Raw genomic sequence first — 9,226 nt, forward strand, 5'->3', positions numbered from 1 at the left:
ACCCCTCTGCAACCTTCCTTTCCGGTCAGTAGAGAGTCCTCGCCGCAGAATCAGTCCCCTCTTGCTGGGCGTTGGTAAAGGCATCCATCCACGCGCAGGCTTGCATGTCAGAGCAGGCCATCGGTGTCAGTCGTTCTGAAGAAAGCAGCAGGCAGAGCAGGGGCTGCTCTCCAGAATCGGCTTGCAGCGATGAAGACGGGGCATGAAATGATCTCATCAGTGGGGAAGAGCAGCCCCGGCTCCTTAACGTGCCCATCCGCCGCCCAAGTTCACACATGCATGGATGTTTGTCATGCCCAGTGTTTAATACTCAAGGACTGTGTGACAGAGTAAAACTATCCTCTTGCAGAGAGACTTCTTGAAAAGAAAACCTTCCATCTGTTTTTGTGCAAGAGACGCTTCCATTTATCTCAAACTACGGTTAAGTGTATTTCCTGGTCGCGGAGTCTGTGATTTAAACACAGACCGGTGGATACCCGCACGCCTGCAAAGCTACGAAAGGGTTTAAATCGACTGGCGTTCTTCGCAGAGAACCTTCCTGCTTTCCCTAATTCAGTTACAGTAAGCGTGGGCACGACATAAAGGCCCGAAAGGAAGTAATTGTCAACACCTGGTGCCCAAAATTAAAAACAAACCAAAATGTTTGAGGGGCCATGGAGTCTCCTTCTCTGGAGATATTCAAGACCCGCCTGGACGAGGTCCTGTGCAGCCTGCTGTAGGTGACCCTGCTTGGGCAGGGGGGATTGGACTAGATGACCCACAGATGTCCCTTCCAGCCCCTGCCATTCTGTAATTCTGTGATTCTTTGTTGCTCCTGGTTGTATCATCTGTATGACCAGAAAATACAACTTCCACACACCACGAGTGTCCCTGCCCCATGCAGGCACTGAGTCCCCGCAGCCGGTCACGGCTGCCACCTGTCCTGGCCCCCTGTCATCGCCGGCCTTCCTGATGTCGCTCAGCTCTGACCAACCTGTGCTAAAACCCTTTTCCATCTGCTCACTGGGGTCTGCGGTGGTTAGCACTTCACAAGCGTGCTGCCGTTTGGAGCGCTGTCAGAAACCTTCAGGGAAGCAAGATAAACGCTTGCTGAGGAACTCTGACTGTATTTGGGGCAGTGAAAAGTGAAGTATTCATGTATCGTAAAGATTTTCCAGGCTGTTTTTAAACATTTTGATTTGAACAGTCCAGATTCCTAATATTCTCCTGTTTTGTTTTAACAGAGTTGTGTACATTTTTGAACTCAGCTGTCTTTTTGGCGTCTGTAAGATTTTGTCTGGTATTTCAGAGGAGAAGGGATGCACACGTGTGTGAGTGCACTCTAACGAGTGTGGGTCACTGCGTTTCGCCATCAGACACTCGAGGCTACACGATCCGTCCCATGCCTCACAGCGACGCAGCTCAGCCCTTCCTTTGAACGCCGAGGAGCTTCCCGTGCCGGGTCCTGGTCTGTGTGACTCGCCTGGCAGCCAGGATTCGGCTCCGGGCAGTGTCGCCGCGGAGGTGCTGAGGCACAGAGGTGCACGGTCATGCCGGGAGCTCCTTTCACACTGATCACCTGAGGTACCAGCTGGCACAAGTGGACACGCTGTGGTGCCAGGGTTGGTTTGAATGAAACAGGCAATAAATCACGTGTGGTAATGCAGAAAACAACACTGTAAGGAGGCTGCAGATGATGGGGAAGTTCAGAGGGGAGGAAGTGTGTGGCGAACGGCTCCCCGCTCCAAAACGTCTGCTGTAGTCCCAGGGCTGAAACCCTGGTCTCACTTGCTGCCTGCATTTAATACCTGAAAAATCTTGCACTGGTGAGTGTGTTGCCAGGCTTTATTCCTCTATGAACAGAACTTTTTAAAGATCTGATCACCAGGAAGAAAATGTCATTCCTCTGCCTTAATGCAGAGGGGAAAGCAGAGAAATTCACACAGCAGGGAAGAGTCTGGAACGTGTGGCAAGATGTTTTACTCACATCGCAGCATTCTGCACGTATTACAATCCCTTTGATCCAATAGTCTTAGAGTATTTTATGAGTTATGAGTGATCTTCGGTCTCTTCTGTTTCCCACTCCTGATGAAAAAGGCTTTGTCTTCATTTTTCTGCCAGAGTCAACTGATTCGCTGACATTATGCTCAAATTGTAAAGCCAGAAACAGAACCAAGACTGCAGCTCAGGTCACTCTGCTCCCCCTCTGTGCTTTCTTTCAGAGCCATCTTGCCTTTATATCAACATTTCCAGAAGGGGACAGAGTCCAAAAAACAGTGATTAAAAACCACAAGTCGCCCGTATGATTACACGACAGAAATCGTAAAGACCCCAGAGAACAGGAGGATGAGCGTGGGGTAAGTACACAGGCTACATTATTAAACCCTTTGAAGCACACTGGATTATGTTTGCGCACAACACACCTGCTGTGATGCGGAGGACGAAGATCTGTCTTTGTTAATGTGCCATCCAAATTTCACCAGGAACATGTTTTTCATTAAAATACTTCAGCGGAGCTGGTCTCTGAGGCATCTGGCTAGCGGCGGATGAAATGCCGGGTTCCTTGCCGTTAGAGCTGGTCTCCCCGGAGAGGGAGAAACTAATAACAGAAGGGACAGGAGAAAGAGGGAGCAGATGAATACTCATTTAGCCCACAACCGTCACGTTGAGAAAAAAATGAATTTAGACACCGAAGGACACAAAGAAAGAGCGGCCTTTAATTGCTGATCCGTAGCGCCAGCCGCCGGTGTGATAAACGAGCGGTGAGCGGCAGACGGATCCCAGCCGAGCGCAGAGCCCCGCTAGCCGCTGTGCTGAGGTGGCCCGTGCAGCCGGAACATTGAAGGAAGCCGTCACAGGAAGGTCAGGCATAGAAAGGCGTCCTGGCCTGTAAAAACGGGGTTACCTGTTTTCCAGCTGCTGCCAGCTGTGCGGAAAACACTTGGACGTGTAGCGATGGGCTGTGTCAGGGGCTGCGGGCAGCTGCTGCCTGCTGAGCCAGGCCAGGGCAGCCACGTGGGCTCCAGCCACGAGCTGAAACCCATCTGCCTGGTTTTACCAGAACCAAATTAAGGATGTTTATATGAAGGGCACCGGGACCAGATTGGCCGTGTTGGTGGTTTTCAGCGGGCATAAGGTGGTGTGTTGGTCTGTGGCTCTCTGTCCTGCCAGCACAGTGGGGTGGGGAAGAAAATGTCTTTTTTTTTCCATTGGCATAAAACCAAGATCGTGTAGCAGCACATATTGACTACAGACCACCAGGCGTGAAAGCAGAATGGCTGGCTACCGAGCTCCCTCTCTGCTCTGCATAGGCGGGAGAGATGCAACATTGTGTGTGATTTCTATCTGTGCAAAATATGCTCAAAGTCTGCTGTTGCTGATATTAAAATGACCTCAAGCTTCCTAACGGGATGTCATGGTTCAGCCTGGCTGGATGCCAGGTGCCCACAGAAACTGCTCTATCGCTCCTCTCCTCAGCTGGACAGGGGAGAGAAAATATAATGAAAGGCTCGTGGGTCGAGATAAGGACAGAGAGAGATCACTCACCAATTACTGTCACAGGCAAAACAAGCTCGACTTAGGGAAATTAATTTATCACCAATCAAATTGGAGTAGGATAATGAGAAATAAACCCAAATCTTAAAAAAACACCTTCCTCCCTCCCTCTTCTTCCTGGGCTCAACTTCACTCCCATTTCTCCACCTCCTCCCCCCAAGCAGTGCAGGGGGACAGGGAATGGGGGCTGTGGTCAGTCCATCAGCGTTGTCTCTGCCACTCCTTCCTCCTTGGGGGAAGGACTCCTCACCCTCTGTCCCTGCTCCAGCATGGGGTCCCTCCCATGGGAGACAGTCCTCCATTAACTGCTCCAGCATGGGTCCTTCCCACGGGCTGCAGTTCTTCATGAACTGCCCCAGGTGGGTCCCTTCTATGGGGTGCATCCTTCAGGAACAGGCTGCTCCAGCATGGGTCTCCCATGGGGTCACAGCCTTCTTCAGGTATCCATCTGCTCCAGCGTGGGGTCCTCCATGGGCTGCTGCAGGTGGATATCCACTCCACCATGGACCTCCATGGGCTGCAGGGGCACAGCCTAGCTCACCATAGTCTGCTCCACGGGCTGCAGGGGAACCTCTGCTTCAGCACCTGGAGCACCTCCTCCCCCTCCTTCTTCACTGAGCTTGGTGTCTGCAGAGTTGTTTCTCTCACATAGTCTCACTCCTCTCTCCTGCTACAATTTACCTTACACAGGGTTTTTTTACCTGCTTCTTGACTACGTTATCCCAGAGGTGCTACCACCATCACTGATGGGCTCAGCCTTGGCCAGCAGCGGGTCTGTCTTGGAGCCAGCTGGCATTGGCTCTATCAGACAAGGGGGAAGCTTCTGGCATCTTCTCACAGAAGCCACCGCTGTAGCCCTCCCACTACCAAAACCTTGCCACGCAAACCCAGTGCACGAGAGCGGGAACAATATCCTGACTCAGGAAGAGAAGTGTGCAAGCAGGAGAAATGTCTATTTGCCCTCATCTGCACCGGCAAAGAAGAATTAATTGTGAAACTCCCGAAGTAGTGCTGGCTGGGATATAAGCTAGTCATCTGTTCTGGATGAACCAGGTAAGGGCCAAAGCAGTGATGTAAATATTTGGTGTTTTAGAGGGAAATTTAAGAAAGCTGGAAACAGGGAGAAACTGAAACTTGTCCTTTTGGAAACAATACCTCTGCATTGTTCAAGAAAATTTCTTAAGCTATCAAAAAAAATAGGTTGCCCTGGCTGAAAAAAATAAAGTCTTGACTGGACAACTGACAAGAATACTAATAATTTATCTGCAGAAGGTATTTAAATTAATAAGTAGAAAAGGGTAAAATTGTCAGGAATTTGTACAAATCAGAAGCATAACCCTGGTAAAGAACTTAAAGAAAGATGAGATCTGTAGCCAGCGATGTTGAGTGACAAAGATTTTTCTGATTTTAATATATATTTGAAATAAAAGAATGGTAGCTATCCTACTGATTTACTGCTATGTGAAAAATCTGACTTGTCACTTGGAATGCAAAGGAAGCACAGATGTTCAATAAATATTTCTGTTCTGTTTTGGGGAGGAAAACAGATGATTGAGCCATATTCCAGGATGACAACAAAATACTTTCTGTTGCAATGCAAACCTGAGAATGTAAAATCAGAGCAGCTCCAGTTAAACAACTTACGAGGATTAAATATTGACTAATTGGTCTCAAAATGTCATTTTAATGGGACGTCTTCGTGCAGGATGTATTTACATAAAGATTTAAGCGTGGATTAGGCTTTAGCAATTTAGAACTTTCATCAGAGACCTAAAAGAGGATGTAACATCATCGCTGCTCAAGTTTTCAGGTAACACACAAATTGGGAGAACGGTAAATCCTGAAGACAGGTCACTACCACTGAGCAATCTGGATCTCTGCGTGAGCTGGGCATTAGCAAAAAATATGTATTTTAATATAGTTCCCATAAAATCACATATCTAGGAACAAAGACTGCAGGACACTCTTTATCGGATGTGCAGCTCCCTCCTGGGGACTCATTACTTTACAAAGGTCTGGGGATCATACTGAGCTGTTGGCTAATCTTGAGCTCCCACTGTCACATCAGTTAGTTTGTGCTGCTGCCCACAGGTTTTGAGCCAAGAAAGATGTCACCTTACAAGTCTTTTGCCACTATCCCACCTGGAAGTATCATGACCAAGCGCAAGAAATGCGACCTTTGCCACATTGCTGCGAGGAAATGCAAAGCCTGCAGGAAAATCAGGGAGGGAGTAGTTAGCAATGATATCAAAATGAAGAGAAGATCAAGTGAGATTCCTCTGCCACTGTGAGAAATAATGGCACAACCGTAGCACGGAGGACAGCCCCCGAGGAAGCAAACCTTCAGGAAAGCGCCTGTAAGCTGCCGGGGAAGCCGCAGGGCAGGCTTAGTCAGAGCGAGCCCCGAGCCTCCCCGCCTGCACCGTTGGTTAGCGAGCCCGCTGTGGTTCAGGCTTGTAGCTTTGATCCTGTGCTTAGGAACAGCCGAGTTTGGGACGCCCACCGGGAAACCGGGCTGCAGGGCACTTAGCCCAGCGCAGTTTTACCTGAAATCACCCTCAAACCCTGCTTTCCCTCTTTCTTAAGATACCCATGGGAACGAGAGTCCAGCAGACGTCAGACATCTAAGCCACGTTCGCATCCGAGCTGCGTGCGTGGGGAGCGAACTGAGCACAAACATAGGCTCAAGCGCAGGTTCGATCGCGTGGGCATGCAGCCTGCGTGTGACGGCTGGGAGCATAAAAACCGGGGAAACGAACTACCTCTGCAGTCAGTGCCTTTGCAATAGCTTTTCTTGGTCCAGTGCTGGTGTTCACAATTTAATGTGGCTATTAGGTAACTGTGGAAAACCTTGGGAAGAGCAGAAAATAGCACAATGTGGTGGGCAGGACTCCCATTGATTTATCTGTTTAAGAAACAGTTATGTTCCAGGACACCTGGCATGAAGGGAACTCACCCTTAATAGAGGATTTATTAAATATAAGGTCCAGGGACTAGAAGCCGAAGCTAAAGATACTCCGATTATGTACACTGAAAACATTTTTAAAACAGGTAGTAGTCATTAGAATAATTTGCCAAGAGCTTCGGTGGGATTTCCCAGAAGATGTGATCTTTTGTTGTTTCTAAAAGAGGAGTTCTGCTTCAAACACATATTAACTAAGGGAAGTCCTACAGCTTCTGTTACCCGAGAGGTCAAGCGAGATGGTCAGAGTAGTCTCTTCTGGCCTTGCAACCTATAAATAGATTAGAGTCCCAGCGGAAGAAAAATTATCCTTATCTCAGGCTTTCCCAAAACACTGTGGAAAAAACAAAGGGAAGGCAGAAAGATCAGAAATAGTCACTTTGCAATAGTTGTGCCTCGTTCAGTATTTCTGTTGAAGATATCAAAACACTTTGTGATCTTATTCCAGAACGCCTTTTAAGCTCTTCCTTCAGCCATACCCAATACACCCATTTTCAGAGCTGTTAACTGGTCAACATGTGGTAATTATAACAAAGGTTGGGTTTAAAGCCAGTGGGAGTTTTGCCGTTCTCATTAATGGGTGGATCAAACCGGCGTATCTTTGCAATTTACGGACACGCCTCAAATTCTCCATCCGGTGTGAAGTGAAACTCGGGAGAATTATGCCACACACACAACTGCTGGGTCTGGCTGAAAGAACAGACATTTCTCACATATCGTGTCAAATACTGTTCTATTTAGGCAACATTTGAAAAGCATTCTACCTACATGAAGTGGATCATTAAATAGCCACAGTACAAAAGCTGTGCCAGCAACTGGCACAAATTTATTCCGTGCAACTGTGCTGCCTTTATTGTTCTTTGCAAAAGGAGAGTACTGCGCACAGCATGCATCCTCCTGCAAACTTTTTGATTAGAAGAAAATAACAAGCCCTGTCTTTGAGTTTCTGGGAATGTTCTGCATGTATGCAGCAAGGGACACAGGAGCACCGATTTGTTTGACTGTTGACTTCAAAAACACAGTGAAACAACACTTAGATTGTATCAGTCCCCTCCTTTACTTACTCTCTGAGATCATTCTGATGATAATTCATCATCAGCTAAGTGAAACCCTCCAAGTACATAAAATACTTCAAATTGAACAAAACAACGCAAAACATCCAGATAGCCTGAGCCCTACGCTCAGAGCAGAAGCACTGGAGTCGTGGAAGCGCTGTGACTATTCCAGCAGTACCAGCCCTTTTCATCTGGAGCTTGTTGCCCATCGTTGCTCTGAGTGTGGCAGAGCAGGCTTTAACGCGCTCTTTCATCGGTGCGAGTTTGAAGTCACAGAATTCACAGCCAAGTGGAAAAGCGGGAGACCCAAGACCCCACCCGGTCTTTGGTTTGGAGCAGGGATACGAAGCAGGCTGGTTTCTGTCAGGTCTACATCTCATGAGTGTATGCTCACGAGGAGGCTAGGAGGTTTTCTAAACCCGAGGTTTCCTCACTCCTGAAGTTTTTGTGCTTTTGCTTTTTTTTTTTTTTTAATATTTGAATAATTCTTTAATTCTAAACCACAAAGGAAAATGACTTTAAGCCTGCTGACCAGGACAGCTACCTGGAGGTATGGCACTTGGGCCTCTGCTCCAAAAAGTATTTAAGTATTTCCTCAAAACAAAGATGAATGCTGCCAGCAGACATGCCCAGAATATTCTCTTAGCATGCATACTTGCAGCTCACTCTTGGGAGAAGAAAGTGGTAGCTGATGTCTTCGCAGCAGAGGAAGACACAGAACTAGGGTGTCTTGCATTTCACATGAATGCCTGAAGCACTGAGAATTAGGACAAAACTGCTAGAATTAGGGGAACTGCGAGAACAGGAGAAGCAATGTAATTGTCAGATTTGTGAAACTAGCTCAGAAAAAAAAAAAATTGGAGAGGGGGTTCCTTCCAAAGAAAACAATGATTTCATATCAAATCCACAAATAATTTTGAATCAGCCATTTCTGCCTTTTCAGTGTGTATTTTGAAAGAACTGTCTGGTTGCAACTGAGAGCCTCCCAGGCTTGAGAAAGCAGAAACTTCTACTGTCAGCCACAGGCTCCTGCTGTCTCCCACTACTGTCCTCATCAATTTGGTGGCGACACTTCCACTAATTTCACAGGAGGCACCATCAGGCTCTTTGGACAAACTGTGAAAGTCCTGTTAGAAGAACTGAGCATCGCAGAGTTCAGCTAATCAATATGCAACCAGCAGTGATTATTAAAGACACACTTCTAGAGACTTCCAAACACACATACATTCGTATCCTTCAGAGAAAAAAAATGTTTGCGCTTCAGAAATACGGTTGAGATTAGATCCACATTTCCATAGGCTGAACATAATATTCCTGAAAACAAAGGCAAAGGAGAAACGGAAAAGATGTAGAGATTCCTGAGCAGTGTTCTTTTCCTGTCAAAAGTATAAAAAGGCCTGTCTTTCCAAATGAAAAACTTAAATCTTAAATCATGATTGCTCCATAAATAGCGAAGTGCTTTTTGAACAGAACTCTATTACAAACCTGTGTTCAAAGGACTGTGTAACTGGGCAGCCCTGGCAAAATGAGATAATGTTCATGTGCCATGATACAAATATTCTAGGAATAATCAAAACATGAAAGGAAGTTAGGTTTATATAGGCACCTTCTGTAGTAAACTGAGATGATCTGTGAGAATGGCTGCTCCTGTATTTTCCTCTCTCCTATAACCCTG

The sequence above is a fragment of the Opisthocomus hoazin genome, chromosome 1 (assembly GCF_030867145.1).
Source record: "Opisthocomus hoazin isolate bOpiHoa1 chromosome 1, bOpiHoa1.hap1, whole genome shotgun sequence".
Classification (NCBI taxonomy): domain Eukaryota; kingdom Metazoa; phylum Chordata; class Aves; order Opisthocomiformes; family Opisthocomidae; genus Opisthocomus; species Opisthocomus hoazin.